General features: G+C 36.6%; 1 long non-coding RNA gene across 6 annotated transcripts; it reads left to right on the top strand.

Moving 5' to 3' along the window:
• Positions 1 to 8751: 8751 nt before the first annotated feature.
• LOC141369493 (uncharacterized) lies at positions 8752 to 14558 on the top strand. Of its 6 annotated transcripts, XR_012373253.1 has the most exons (12): positions 8752 to 9084; positions 9400 to 9498; positions 10493 to 10649; positions 11049 to 11164; positions 11254 to 11334; positions 11612 to 11792; positions 11931 to 12045; positions 12157 to 12218; positions 12340 to 12400; positions 13290 to 13477; positions 13582 to 13757; positions 13893 to 14558. It is a non-coding gene; the product is annotated as an uncharacterized lncRNA (long non-coding RNA). The 6 variants fall into 6 exon arrangements; XR_012373257.1 differs by having other exon boundaries at positions 8752 to 9498; positions 12353 to 12400; XR_012373256.1 differs by having other exon boundaries at positions 8752 to 9498; positions 13297 to 13477.
• The last annotated feature ends 243 nt before the right edge of the window (positions 14559 to 14801 follow it).

Raw genomic sequence — 14801 nt, 5'->3', positions numbered from 1 at the left:
AAGTATAACCTTATTCACACAGCACTTTGGTAACAGAAAATATCCATAAAATTGGCAGACAGGCATTTGTGTGAAGGCAAACATGTGCTGTAGATGTTCTGGGATTGTTCCAGGAAAGAGGACCTAGTACCATTACCGTAACATACCTGGAAAGCCCTCTTTGTGAACGAGACGCAGAAACAATGGCGCAGTTTTTAAGTTATGGTTCAGCTCTTTAAAACAAGGGTTTTACAAAGGTCGGCAAACTGTACTGAAGCAGAGATCAGGGAGCTCGTCACTATCCACGCTGAAGCAGAGATCATTTAGCAGCATAACAGTTCTAGCGTATCAGGCGCTCACATGAGCTTATATTAAACAAAATACATGTGCGTCATCGCAACAAGATATACCGTTCAGCTCTTTAAAACGGGGGTTTAAATGAACATTTACTTCATGATGAGAAATGTCTGCAAACTGGACTAGGACAGAGTTCAGGGAGTTTCAAATATCCACTTTGAAATTGGGTTAATTCATGTGCATACTAGAACAGCGCATCACGCATTCCATTATAGTCTTATCATTAACAAAAATGCAGTCTTCTGCCGAGAGAAATAACCAATAATAACAAACCTTCAGACACTGTGGATAAAACCTATCAAGTGCAGGACTTTAAACACATCATGTGTCTTTACGGCATAAACACAGATTCCAGAAAATCATTGACAGTGTGAATGAACCAAAAATCAAATGGTCCTGGACCAAGTTTAAGTATAATATGAATGGGCCCTTCTTCAATGTATTGTGTCTAACAGATACCAAGTAGCAAAGTTTGTCTCACCTGTGGGTCACAACACTTAGTTCTGTCCTAGTATACGCCTTAGTCCTCTGTCTAGATCTCACCCAAACACTGTAAACGGAGCAGAACAGAAATGTTAATTTGTAAGTAGAAATGATAAGTGGACCCAGATTTGTTCCAGAATGTATTAAATGAAATTAACATGGTCTGCTTTGTCTAAGATAAAGGATAAAATGCACCGTTAAATAAAAGACATTTTAAAAGGGTTGAGTTGTCTGAACCAAGTCATCTTGTTGCTTTGACGTCTTTGTTTTAGTTTATCTTTACCCTTCTGCTTGTTAACAGCACACATCATCAGTAATGTTCAATTATCACTTTATGCATTACTTCATTATTTTATTAATGTTAAACACACCTTCAGTATCATCAGTGTACTTTAATAGATAAGACTGAGCAGTGTTGATTTACCACCAGGGATTTTGATCTGTAACTGAATTCAGTCAAAGCAACAAGATGACTGTCTGATGACTCGAATGAGTTAAAGGATTACTCCTCCCACCAAAATGAAAATTGACTGATTATTTACCATCATTTCATCCAAGAAGTTATCTATTACTTTTTTAACAGAACACAATCAGAGTTATATTAAATAATTCCTTGTTCTTTACATTTATATATTGTATTTATATTTTTGCTTTATAATGGCATTGACTGGGATCAATGTTTTTCAAAGCTCAAAAGTACATCCAACCATCATTAAAGTAATCCATACCCAACCCAATGGATTAATAAATGTCTTCTGAAGCGAAACCATACGTCCGCGAGAAAAACTTCATACTTATAGCTTTTTGTGATAGAGACAAGACATTTACAAAGTTAAAAAGACAATTTAAATACGGCGGCACATGTTATCGCATTGGATGTTATGTATCTCATGACTAGTCGTAATATGAATTGTGATGAAACACAGTAGAGACACATGAGAAACAATGCGATTGAGTTGTGTAGTCTGTTTACATTACATATGCATCGTAACTCGCTTAAAGCTTAAAATATAAAGTTTTTCTCACAAGCCCACCATTTTGCATCAGAAGACCCACTGGGTTATATATGGATCACTCCAATGATAGATGGATGCGTTCCTGGAACTTCAAAACATTGATGCCCAGTCAATGCCATTATCAAGCATTGAAGAACCAGGACCAGTGGCGGACAATGACTTGATCTTCCGAGACAATGCAATGCGAAGCTCATCCCAACATGTATGTAGCCCGTCATGTGTGTGGTTCGTCATTTCAAAATATGTGTTAGGCCTATCGCATAAACCCATGTGAATCACGTGGTGTCATGTCAAAATAAGTGCCCGCTGCACACACGTCTGAATGGTTCATGATAAAAGATACCTGCATTATCTCATGCATAATCAGAGTTTAATGTTAAGTGAATGTGTTGTGTGTATTTTGTGAACGTGAGCATCTCTTTTATCATACACGGTTTTGATGCGTGTGCAGCATGCACTTCCCCCGACAAGACACGTGATGCACATGGTTTACATGACGCAACAAACACACATTTTTGAAAACACGAGCAACACACATGACACTCTGAACACTTATTTTGAATTCCCACCCCTCAGAAGAGCAGTCACGAGCCGCCACTGGCCAGGACAGTATTTAATATAACTCTAATTGTGTTTGGCCAAAGAAAGAAAGACAAACATCTTGGATGGCATGGGGTTGAGTAAATAATCCTTCAAAGCTAAAAGTTTACGTAAAAATTATAATTGTATCATTTACTCACCTTCCATGTTGTTGTAAACTTGCCAAAAATTCCTTAATCTGATAAATGATGTCAATCATACAGTTGATGGTACCCATTGACTTCCATAATAGGAAAAATAAATTTTATTGAAGTAAATGAGCAGCTGTGTACTTAACATCATTTATCAAAATATCTTGTGTTGTGTATATCACAATAAATAAACTCATGCCGGTTAAGAACATAAACAGGGCCTGTCTGATCACTAAAGCACAATAAAAGACATGTAAAGCTATCTTACCTTGAAATAAAATTTGACACAGACTACTGAAAATCTAATGAATGAAAAAGACAAAAAACAATATATTATGCACAAACGTTAAAAACAACATTGCAGTATAGTGCTTAGTATAATGTGTTTTAAATAAGTAAATTCAACTTACATTATTTGTATAGTATATATCAGTACAGTGACATGCACAAGTTTGGGCACCCCTGGTAAAAAAATTCTTTTAATGTAAACATTTAAGCGAGGGGAAGCTGAAATGATCTCCAAAAGGCATAAAGTTAAACATGAAACGCACATGATTACCACTGTATGTAGTCCAGTGCTGGCATCGTCTGAAGTCCTTGCAAGGGCCGATGTCATCTTTCCATTTGTGTTAGGTCATCTGACAGAGGCAGGATCCAGACTGCAGCTCACATAATTGCTAGTAGAAATAGAAAAGCAAATTGAGAAAATTTGCATGACTGCTGTTCATAGCTTTTTAGGTAGTGGATAGTTGTGATTATTAAGTTATTTATAACCTGAGGCAAAGGTTAGTGAATGCAATTATGTGTATGCTAGACTTAGAGCTGTTGCGTTTGGTCGATTGAATCGGCGGTGTCAATTTCAACGTCAATAATTAGTCAACATAAATATTGTGTCATCAAAACAAAAATATAGCCTTTTCCCCTTTGACATGGCAGATTTAAATGCAGATTAACATTCACAATGAGAAATATCTGCAGACTGGACTGAAGAAGAAATCAGGGAGTCACTATCAGCTATGAACATTCACCAGCATAACAAAACAGCGTGTAACACAGTGCTTCCAAATCCTGGTCCTCGAGCAACCCCTCCCAAAAACTTATTTAAAACACCTGATTCAAGTTATCAGCCTCTTTCCAAAATGGTAAACATGTCTCCCTAACAAGCTGATGAGTTAAATAAGGAGACATCTAAAACTTTTTGGGAGGGGGTGCTCGAGGACCAGGATTGGGAAGCACTGGTGTAACGCACTCCTTTATGATCTTATCATATACAAAAAAATACACGTGTGGTTTCTCGAGAGAGAAATCACGGATAAGCAAACTACAGATGCTACAAAAAAAAACTACCAAGTGCAAGACTTTAAATATGTCATATCTTTATGGCATGTGTGTGAAAGCACAAACAAATTCTGAAAACTATTGGCAGCGTGAATTGACCAAAATCAAATAATCCCGAACAACTCCCGGATGTGTTCTCTGTATTTTTTCCATAATGTGTGTGTGAAAAGGGCTACAGACATTAACCATTCATTGAAAGCAAGTTGTCCATTGAACCTTAAATGTCCTTGTCAGTATCGGGAAAGCGGTCCTGAAACAAATATCCTCGTCATAAGAGATGTACGGCGTACTGTCTCGACTAAACATATGGAGTCCTTCTTTAGGATCTCTGACTGCCGCACTCTGATGTTGTTCACCTGGCGTGTAACACAACAACCCAAATTGTCTTCATTATCCCAGGCACCTGCACAGAAACATTGAGAACACAAGCTCCAGGGAAGCAGTGAGTGTGCGTCTTACCTACACCTGATGTAGCGTGTACATGCCGGGCGATGGAGGCCCCGGTGATCCCAACATAGCATCCGGTCTCATGAAGGGGGAGCAGTTATAAGTGGTTATCTCAAAAGCCTGAGGCAATGTGGGGGGAGAAGTGCTGGCTCGTGTCTTCCACTGTCGGTTTGATGGCATTGGAGAGAATCTCATCTGGATAGGCCGCATCCTAGATGTACATGCCCTGCACAGAGAAACAGATGGCTTAGAAGTGGCATGTCCTTTCTCCGATAAAACTAATATGACAGTATGGTTAAGATCAAAAACACTTAGGGTTAAAGTCAAATAATAAAAATGTCTGTAACAGCTGGTTAAAAACAACTTACAGCAAATGATGTTGTGATCTGTTTTGCAAAGACATAAAACATAACAATTGAATATTACAGATTTACATAAAAGATTTCCAGTTACACCCACTAAAATGTCTTGAGGTGTCTGTCAGTGAAATACTTACACAGCAGTGCCAATGACCTGTTAACACACAAGAAGAGAGGAAACATATATAAGGAAAATATTTGCTGAGGGAAATATTAGCTAAGGAAAAAAGCAAGAAATGTATTCAGTCATTTCCAGCCCTTGATGTGTTTAAAATCAACAGTATGGCAAATGACTATGATATGAAACACCTGTTCATTAAATCACTGTACATTTCATACATCTGATATACAATAACGTAAATCAGATTGCACTGTGCATAACAAAATGGTTGTCAAAGAATCTGAACTAACTTACATAAACATCTTGTTTGTTTTGCTTTTAAATTTGCTGCCATTGTAAGCACTCAAACTATTATACAGATCATAATAATACACTTTATACAGTAACTAAAACTGCTTGATGATTTAAACTTGATCATTTAAACACCAAACAAACACTCATAAAGAAATTAAACAACCAAAATTACTATGTTATTGAACTCAATTATATAATCATCGATACTCATCTTCATATTTTTCCTAAAATTTAAATTACCTCAGAATACTTCCAACTGCTGTTCAGAAAAGCAATGGCCATCTGCCTATATTAAGTGCATCGTTATATAGCAACAAAAACACAATACTGAACAAGTGAAAGGGTATTTAGATTGATTTCAAGTACCACATTTTGTCATAGTATAAAAAACTAGACGATAAATGACATTTGTGTCCTCAACGTTAACATTACCTCTAGTCGGTCAGACTATACATAACAACAAGCTGACACGTATTGTTTTACAGAAACATTTTAGAACAACAAAAATTTATGGAAATTATAATAATACACAAACATTTTAGCAAAAATGCCTCAAGTCTGAATAGCGCTGCAAGTACTACAAATGTTACTAACTATGACTTTATTTGCTGTGCTGTAGTAGACGGAGTGCCTTATACTAACTTTTAAGAGTCACAGACATTTAATATAAGATTTTTGTCGAAAACTTACCTGAACCACGGACGTTTGCGAAGCCAGCTCCCGCACTTTTTCCTTGTTCATGGCAAGACGAGACTGGAGTGGCTTCTCTGGGTTAAGGAATATATCGCCATCTGTTGGTTTGGCATGCTCATGACAATGCTTCATACCGGGGTTTTGCGTGTTCGAGTTGACGTGGAATTGTTTGTTTTTTATGAAGGAGGGGAACACAAAACAATGATACGTGTAAAACAAGCCAATAATACCTTATTTTTCCTCACTTTCCCCAGTTGCATTTTCTCTAACTTACTTGAGTATTAACGGCGGCTGGCAACCAGCGTATGTACATTACTGCCCCCTTCTGCTTCGGAATAATGGAACTTAGCAGCTGTGTGTCATTAAAAGCAAAGAAGGCGCTGCTATTTTATTTCTTTTACTTGTATATTATATTAAAACATTTACATTTACTTAACTGATTCCATTTTTCTTCACTTATTATCATTTACTTAGTTCTTGTACATACTTACACCCATAATGTCGCCTTTGCTCTGGTGGTTGCAAAGGGAGGAATAACTGGGCACGCACCAACAGAGAGAAGCGCGGCATCGGCCTCTGGTATAGTTATCCGACCCAAAGCCGACGTAACAGACAAGCCTGATGAGCGGGAAATACCGTCGACTTGACTGAAGATTTGGCAGATGCCTGGCCGATACTTATTAGATGTTTTAAATAAGGAGGCCGACGTACGCTCTTGAGCCGACGTCGGGCAGACGTACGTGTGCTGTCTGGGTCGTTCACCATACACATCCACAAGAAAACCATAATAAAACAGATGACATTTCAAAATCGAGTTTCATATATCGTCTTTATCTTCGTGAACAAAATAAATTAAAAAGATCTTTGGAAAAATCTTAAGAAACGGTCGCGTTATTGGATGAGCGCTTGCTTCGTTTGAGCATAGAGACAGAGCGCAGCGCGTCACAACCTGAAAACCACGCCCACCGGGGGGGAAATCAATCTAACAGTCTCCATTGACTTTGTATTGCAAAAGGCCGCCTCCTTGTCATTTCTGGCTTATAACAAAAAACTGAATAATGCCTAAAAGCTGCTTTGGGACAGTGTGTACAGCTGACAGGCCAGGGAACACAGAAATGGGTTTTTGTAGGCTGTCGAGCCGTGGGGCCCAGTCTTTGGGGAGAATGGGGTGGATCGCCGATTACGTTTCCCCCTGTTGGACGCAGTTTTACTAGTGGGAGTACTATGAAGGGTTGCCTGTTTCCATTTCTGTGTCTAGACGCTCGTTTTTTGAAGTCGACAGCTTATAAAAAATTATTTATTTATTTTTTTGGCGTGATAGATGTACACCTTGTCACACAGCAGCTTTTAGGTATTATTCTGTTTTTAAGTTTAATCTGTAAATAAGTTTTTATAGGCTGTCGACCCCAAAAAACGAGCGTTTAAAGACACAAAAATGGATACAGGCAACTTTTCATAGTACTTCTATTAGTAGAACTGCGTCCACTATGGGGAAACGTAGTCGGCGATCCACTTTGTTCTCCTTGAAGGCTGGGTTTTGCGGCTCGACAGCTTGTGAAAGCTTGTTTCTGGGTTCTTTGGGTTGTTGGCTGTGCATGTTGTCACACAGCGGCTTTTGGGCATTGTTCGGTTTTTTGTTGTAGGCCGGAGATGACAAGGAGGCGGCTTCTCGCAATACAAACTCAATGGAGACGGTTGGATTGATTTCCCCCCCGGTGGGCGTGGTTTTCAAATTTGCATAACGGCGCTCTGTCTCTATAAGCGGCACTGACTGAGTCCAATAAGCCACGCCCTCTACCACTATAGCCAATCAGACACGACATCGACTATGGCGAAGAAATAGCTCATGAATATTACTTACGTGATGCTGCGTCAAGTTACGCAAGATAAAAGAATAATAGAAAATAAAGACCAAAGAATAAAAGAACAAACGAGACTTCAAAAAGTAATTTATTAGACAGTTGTAGAAGTGTTTGCAAGACTCATTTGGTCTTACTTAGTCTAAATATTATTAGGCCATTCAACCAATTTAAACATAATTATATATAGGGGAAGTAACATGAAACTAAACCAGTTGTTCTGTCCTTTACTACCCTGCTAAAAATAGACACCATCACAGAAATTCTATTGGTTTTATTGGTTCTAATGGAATATGGCTGAAAACACACTACGGTGTATTGGTCTTTGTTGGTCTCTAATGGTATGTATTGATTCTAATGGTAGCCTACTATGTATTGATTCTAATGGAATATGGCCCAAAACACACAGTGTAGTGGTTTTAATGGTAAAAGCTAATGGTTCCTATTGGCATTTTAAATTTTCTGTAATGGTTTTATTGTTTTTTTCAGGAGGGTAATTAGATTAATATTTGACATACTGTGGTTGAGGATGTGGCTACAGTGGCCATGCAGTTGAGAAAATTTTACTTCATTATAAAACTTTACAATGTAAACAATTTACATATGCATTCTGAAGATGTCTTTTTAAGTTATTTATTTTATTAGCATGCCTGTTCCCTCAAAATTGACTCATTAAGGCTACTGAGTTACAGAAGCGTGTTTAGATATTTACAGTGCATGCATGCTGTATTGTTGAAGTCCTGAATAAAATACAACTTGTTTGTGTAAATCACATGAGATGGTAACATTGTTAAATATTCACTAGAAAATCCAAAGTCTTAAAAGCTGTTTGAACACTTTTAGTGTCTTAGCACGACCAGGATACTTCTTATGATTTATTATACCCTTTGTATTTGGTTTAAGGTAAAAATGTTAACATGTTGTGCACCTCCATACTTTATTCGGTTCATCACTCTTAAAAAAAAGATGTTTTGCGATGTCATTGAACAACTATTTTTGACTATATGGTTCCATAAAGAACTGTTAAAACCTATAGTAAATAAAAAAATATTCTTTGTACTATAAAAATGTACAACCCTATCTCACGGCGAATTCGTAATAATTCAAACGATTTAACCAAGTGGCTAAATCGTATGAAATCATACGAGCTGGCTCGTACGAAATCATACGATTAGTTCATCGCATTTAACACAGCCATGTGTTGCAGGGATTTCGTGCTAATTAATACGAATAGATTAAATCGTACTATACCATACGATTTTGTTCATCGCATTCAAGAAGCGTGACCCGTAGCCAGAAAAAAGGTGTGCATCTGAAAATCTGCGTGTCACAGGCAGGCAAGATAAACGCTGGGGAATTCAGGTGCTGTAAATCCGGTGGACAGGACTCATCTCGTTATAGATCAAGGTAATTTATAAAGATCTTTAAACGAAGGATTGCAATATCAGATAGTTGACATGGTAAGCAAGTTAGTTAATATTTTTAATTAAAAAAAAAGGAAAACCGAAATAAAACTAATAGCATACATTATTGTTGTTGCGGTGTGTCACGTGACAATCATGACCCGTCGCCATGGACACAAGGGGTCAGATAAAATATTTTTAACTTACGCGTGAAAGGCTTGATTTTAAAAATATATATATTCTAAGTAAACAACAACAGCCCTAGTTTAGTAAAAAAAAAATATTGAAACTATAAATAAATATTCTGCATCCATTTTAGGTGTGCTACTGTGGGTGGCTACGCCCCTGCCGTGACCCAAATCTCGTTCGCACATCATCGCGATATTTATCATCTGTTTACAAACGTCGCCACATCTCGGTGAGTATACCATAAAGTGTCTGTTTGTTCGATATTAAATTCATTATATGTTCTTTTTTAATCCAGATCGTATTGGTCATCTATATTACATTCTTTCTAAAAGCTAGTCACGTTATGTTAGTCACAATTATCATAACGTGACAGATCCTCGATCATTTTATTATATTCATATTTTTGGAATTAACAGTTAACTACCAATGTACTTCTACTGTGGTATTTTGTGTATTTTGTGTGTATTTAGTACACAAATCGTACCATGTTTTACCGCAGTTAGTCTACTTCTACTGTGGTATTTTGTAGTACAGTAACAGCAAACCTTATGCACAGTAGTTCAGCCCTTTCATACATAGTAAAAACCAGTAACAACAGCACCATGCTTTTAATACTTATGATGTACAATTCAGAAATGTTTAGACATTCAGATCTTTCTTTTTTTGGTCAGTTTTATTATATTGCCATTTTATTTATTTATTTATCTTATTATATAGTCTTATGATAGTGGGCGGATCTTGAGGTTTGTTGTAAATAGTTATACACACACAATGTTTAATAAATAAAGAATTTAAAAAATATCTCCCACTCACTCTCCAACTCACTCACTCACACACTGACACACACAAGGCACCTTGATCCAGAACACGCCAGTGTAGTGCTTGCTACAAAGAAATTGGCGGTGCCTCCAAAACCTGCAAATACTGTAAAGTAAAGATTATACAAAAGAAAAACTTGAAAGCCCCAAAAGTATAATTTGATGATCAGTGGGCAGCCAAATAAAAAAACATGCCAATTCTAACAAAATTATGAACTGTGTGGACTTGCTTGTAAGTTTCATTTATAAAATATATATATTTTTTTATTTATTATAATTATTACAACTACAATTCAGTTCAGTAAACAAAAAAACAAATATTTATTTAAGTAGATAGTGGATAAGAGCATAGGTTTTCATTTGACTGTGTACTCTTGTTTAAAAGATTTTGTTCTCTCTTCTCAGCTTCGTAAGATGGAATTACTGGACTTCTCTACAATGCTCTTTATTACCACACAGAGAGGCCAGCATCGCTCCACAAAAGTTTTCATTAAAAACGTCAACGTTCAGAGGCATCACTCAGTACCAGTCATGCAGAGACTTTATGAGGCTGTTGTAAGAGGTATTTATTTGTACACATGCATTTACTAATTTAAAAGCTCTTTGTATTATGATGCATTTCCACAGTTATTAACATGGTAAATCTACCAAAGTTTATGTTTATATATATGAATGATAATTCCCCTGTTTGATTCTAGCTATTCATAAAATGCCTAAAATAGCATGACCCTAACATAAGCCATATTTTATTAAATTTTTTAGTCACCAAATATAATTGTGAAACTTTTCAGCAATTTTATAATATTCACTTATATAAGAAAACATGAAAAATGTTTAGAATTATTCTGAGTGCCCTTATTGAGTATTTAGGTATTGAATGTGATGCTGGAGATTGTATAATTATTTTTCACTTTTCTTCAGTATAAAGTGTTTTATCATTCACATTTTTGTGTTGAAATAGATTAGCCTATCCCCTGTATGTCACTGATGCACTACTTCAAAGATGTGAGGACAAGAACATACACCTGCGAGTGAGTAGTCTTAGACATTGCCTGTGTTGTTGCCTCACATTTGCAGGTAAGTACCCTTTTTTTCTGTGTAAAACTGAATTATTGTTTTGAGAAAAGACCTTTAACTCAAAATTATGTCATACTGTGTTCAATCAGAAATCAGGGGAGGGCATACCCCACAACATCTCCTTAGTCATACCAGCATTTCATGTTTATGGACACAAATGGCCCTGCCAGGTAATTCATTGACTTTATAGGGATATCAGGACATGTAACACACATCATTCATTCCCTGTTTGGTCTCACATTTTAATCTAACATGTAAGACAATCCAGTGTTTCTTTTTATGCAGATTACCTAATTTGTATAATAATTACATTAATATAAAGAAATAAAAAGAACAGCTTTGCTATTTTTACAAATTAAAAGATAAAATAACATAAGATCACTATAAGCAGTAGGGTCATGCTTTGTGTACATTATGTGATATTTTACCACTTTGCTTTAATCATAGATCAAGTACAGAACCAGATGGCTTGATGGGTTTGGGCTCACAGACGGGGAAGGAATGAAAAGGCTGTGGTCTTTCCTCCAAAGATTTGCCAGAGTCACAAAGGAGATGACTCCATCTCATCACCTTGACCTACTGACTGATGCCCTTTTGCATTATGGACGAAGGAAATCAACTGACCTAGGTGTGTCTACTGCTGTATAACCTTTCAAAATTCTGTGCTGGTGGTTCACTGTTTATACATTTTATATTTTCTGGAGTGAAGCCGATCACACACAAAATGGTAAGCATACTATAAGTAGATTAAACTGTCTTTTCATAGGTGCAGCTACTGCAAAGAGTAGACAAAGCAGAGAAAATATTGATTCTCGCTCCTCAAGAAGATATATCATCTGTCATCAGAGAGGCAACAGGTAAACAATGCACATAAGAAGCAGGTAACAATTAGTTGTAGATGAGAGAATATTACATTCCATTTATAAGTGCATTTTGCACAATAGTATTTAGGATTGATGTGTGTATTGTTTTCTGTTATTGTTGTTGTATAGTGTTGATTTCTGAAGGAGACATGGAGAGATGGAAAAAAAGCTAGCCCAACAGAAACCAATAAGTAAGGAACTGAAGTTAAAGTCTTAAATACTGTAAGAATGTCATGAATACTATTAACAAAGAAACAGAAGTAACATGAAATGAATTACTTTATTAGAGTGGTAGTAATGTCTTTTCTTCAGACACTGTCTGTAGATGGAAAAGGGACTACATCATCAGACTGATTCAGTTCTACAAGTTCAAGTAAGAGTTTAATGTTTTTATGTAAGACTTTGGTAATTACAGACGTCTTTAAAGGAAAACACCACCGTTTTTCAATATTTTACTATGTTCTTAGCTCAACTTAGATGAATTAATACATACCTATCTTTATTCAATGCATGCACTTTTAGTCTTTGTTAAGCACTTCGTGAATGTGTTGGCATTTAGCCTAGCCCCATTCATTTCTATGGCTCCAAACAAAAGTTTTATTTTGTGCCACTATACTTACTCGTCTAAATACCTGGAAGTGTTTGGTGGCTTCTAAATTCATCCCTGTTTGGAGCCATATGAATGATTGGGGCTAGGCTAAACGCTAATACATTCACAAGACGCTGTACAAAGACTAAAGTGCACGCATTGAAAAAAGATAGGTATGTATCAATTCGTTTAAGTTGAGGTAAGAACATAGTAAAACAGGGCTATTCAAATCTTACCCTGGAGGGCTGGAGCACTACAGAGTTTATGTACCATTAACCACCTGTGATTTTCTAGTGATCATGAAGACCTTGATTAGCTTGCTCAGGTGTGTTTGATCAGGGTTGGAGCTTAACTATGCAGTGCTCTGGCCCTCCAGGGTAAGATCTGAATAGCCCTGTAGTAAAATATTGAAAAACAGTGGTGTTTTCCTTTAAGTGCCTTGCTGATGTGCTTCAACGTGTGATTATAGAAATGGCATAGTTTTGAAGGAAACTGTCACCAGTGGTTATAAATTAAAATATTGCAGCATTATTGCAAATCTTCATGTGGTGTAATTAGTAATCTATTACCACCAAGGCCTTACTTGTAACATATGTTTGGTCAGGTGTACCACGGTAATGCTTTCTGCTTGCTAGCTACTGAACTTTTGTGCTGTACTTTTTGTAATGTGTAGATATTAGAATTGAGGACTCTGCTGAACATTGAGAAAAACTACCATATTGGGAGAAGATGGCAAGAGTCTGATTCAAACTTCCAGTCTACCCTTAAAGATGTGGACCATGAGCTCAGAGTCCAACTGCAAGGCTAGAACTGAATCAAGGGAGAGAGCAGTCCTCCTCCACCTGAGAAGAATATATCCAGGTATAGTGCTATAAGTGGATAAGTAGATACAATATGACATTTGAACTTAAAAAGGACTATAATACAAACTAATACATTAATTTTTCTGCATGCTTGTTTCCTAGCTTTGCTTCAGATGGGCAGGGCATTGCCATTAGACTCTCCAAGCAGGTAGCCAGCTCCAACAATAGACTGAGACAGCATTCAATAGTCACCGCAGATGAGCTTCTTACCTGCGACAATTGATTTTCAGGAATCATGTGATCCCCCTTGTCATGTCTACTTCTGCTTTGATAACACTGTAAGTATAATTACTTTACCCTAGTAACCACACAGCAGTCACTCTAGTAACCATCTGACAAACTAACTACCTGCAAATCATATTAGAAACCACCTGGTAACATAACATAGCATTTTGTTTTCTTTTGTCTTCTAGATTGAAGAAGATGATGTTTCGAGGAGTCTAAAGGGATTGATGCCTTACATATGAAGACTCATGCAAAAGCTGCTCTCATTCAACGCTTCCAACAGCTGGAAAGAAAAGTACATCAAGCCATTGTGATGTTTCACCCACATGTATCAGACTTTGTTCCTGCAGACAACCCCCACTTTTGTCAGGCCCTCCCCATGCCAAGCATACAGACAATGGTATACAATGATAAGAGTGATAATGATGACAATGTGGATAAATATGATAACTAGCACTACAGGTTTTTTTTTTTATTTCTAGTCTGATATTGTATTCGGTAAAAAGAATGATGCAAAATGTATAGTATATGTTGCAGCATATCATAGAAACCTTTATGGTGGTGTAATATAATGTTTGCCTTACTTGTTCAAACATGATGCTTTACTAGATCTGATTTATTATTAAACGTAGGTACTGTTTTTAAGCACACATATTCACACTAGTCTGTGTGAGGACAAAATTATGTGTTTACCATTGTGATGTTACTTATTTACAGTAATGTACAAATGTGGTCAATGTGTGTAATGTGTTTTGTTTTTGTGAGCTAAGTTGAAATGACAAAGTATTGAATCTTGAATCCTTTGAAACAAATACTGTAAAAGTTTGTAAAAAATAAAATGTTTTCCACAATGAGTTATAGTCATGATTTCAGCTATTGTCACAGCACACTTTAGAGATGAATGAATAGTGATTAACTTAATAAATGACTTACACAATGATTTTACAGTCATAATCCACAAGACAGACTGCCACATACAGTAGGTTCTTAGATAACCATTACATTGGCTTGACATTCTCCCGAACTAAGTTGATGTGGATTAATACTTCTTTCTTCCCATTATATTTAGTATTATATAGTTAGTTCGTTGCTATGGT

Source organism: Misgurnus anguillicaudatus, chromosome 14, assembly GCF_027580225.2.
Source record: "Misgurnus anguillicaudatus chromosome 14, ASM2758022v2, whole genome shotgun sequence".
NCBI classification, from domain to species: Eukaryota; Metazoa; Chordata; class Actinopteri; order Cypriniformes; family Cobitidae; genus Misgurnus; species Misgurnus anguillicaudatus.
The sequence above is the reverse complement of the archived record's forward strand: the minus strand, read 5'-3'. Positions and strand labels throughout refer to the sequence as shown.